Source organism: Cebus imitator, unplaced genomic scaffold (genome assembly GCF_001604975.1).
Source record: "Cebus imitator isolate Cc_AM_T3 unplaced genomic scaffold, Cebus_imitator-1.0 Scaffold119, whole genome shotgun sequence".
NCBI lineage: Eukaryota > Metazoa > Chordata > Mammalia > Primates > Cebidae > Cebus > Cebus imitator.
In genome coordinates this window covers 5,735,774-5,737,386 of record NW_016107434.1, presented here as the reverse complement: position 1 = coordinate 5,737,386, position 1,613 = coordinate 5,735,774, and positions in this window count along the sequence as shown.

Sequence of the window (1,613 nt, the reverse complement as noted above, 5' to 3'; positions counted from 1 at the left end):
CGTATTGTTTTGTCTACCAAGAACCAAACTTTGTAGTAAATTTTATCTACTGCATTGAACATCTGAAAAGGGAATGGGGATTCTTATTCGTGGTGCCTTTGGAAATCTTGGAAACAAATATTTATTTATTTATTCATTCATTCATTCAATGAAGGTCTGTGAAGCATTCTTGTTGAACACTGTGATATACGAATATATGCTAAGATGAACAAGAATAAATTGTTTCTAACCTCGAGCAGCTTGAACTTTAAAGGGGAGAATTGAGACAAATAATGATTAAGGGTTCACAAAAGGACATTGGAGATCTTATAAAAATTGGTTTACAGCAAGGTGCAGTGGCTCACACCTGTAATCCCAGCACTTGGGGAGGCTGAGGCAGGCAGATCATGAGGTCAGGAGATTGGGACCACCCTGGCTAATACAGTGAAATCCTGTCTCTACTAAAAACACAAAAAATTAGCCTGGTGTGGTGGCACAAGCCTGTAGTCCCAGCTACTCGGGAGGCTGAGGAAGGAGAATCACTTGAACCTGGGAGGCGGAAGTTGCAGTGAGCCAAGATCGTGCCACTGTACTCTAGCCTAGCAACAGAGCAAGACTCTCTCTCTCAAAAAAAAAAAAAAAAAAAAAAAAATATGATTTACTCTTCCTAGTGTATTTTCTTGTTAGAAAAATTTTCGCAGAGACTATTGCAAGGCCGGTTGCCTAGCTGGGAGCTCGGACACGCCCATCCCTCTCCGCGCCTGAAAACTATGTCACCACTCCGGGCTCAGCACCAAGCCCGCTGTTGAAAAACCCCCGCCAAGAGGTTGTGGTGAGCCGAGACCACACCATTGCACTCCAGCCTGGGTAACAAGAACAAAACTTCGTCTCATTAAAAAAAAGAAAAAAGAAAAAAAGGAAAAAAAAAGAAAAACCCCGCCAAAATTTAAAAGAAGCCCCGCCAAAACCTGCTCAATAGCATTTTGCCCTGTCCAGGTCCCACTACCCCGGGCAGCCTGCTCACCGGAAATCCTGCCTACCTACCAATAGCAGCTTGCCCCAGCCACATCCTGTTCCTTCATAACCAATCAAGACACCCTCACTTGCTATAAAACCCCACACCTTGGGAAGCCACGTGCGACTTCTCTGGCCCCTTTCCCCGGGACCATGGAACCTCGCCCAGGAGCTGAATAAATTGGCATTTAATTTTCTTATACTGGCCTCAGTTTCCTCATTTTAAACTCAGCAATAACCCTTACATTTGGTGCTGAAACCCAGGAGGGTTTCAGTTTCTCTTCCTAACCCCAACATGAGTGAGTAAGTGAGTGAGTTTATGTGTAGTCCCACGGCCTGACGGCTACAGGGCTTGTGTGGCCTCAACCTGCGGTTCCACGGGGACGTCATAAGGCATAACGGTAATTCACCTCAGGAATCTGAAGGTGACCAGGCCGGGGGGTTATACGGGTACACCTTAACCAAGACGCCCTGAAATATCCCTTCAGGGACGTGGCTGGGAAGGCATCAGACTGGTCTCCCATCTGGGGAGCACCCATCCTTTGTCTGTCAATCCCATATGTGGCTCTGTCTTTATTGTAGGTTCACCAGTTTTTTTTTTGTTTTTTTTTTTTTTTTTT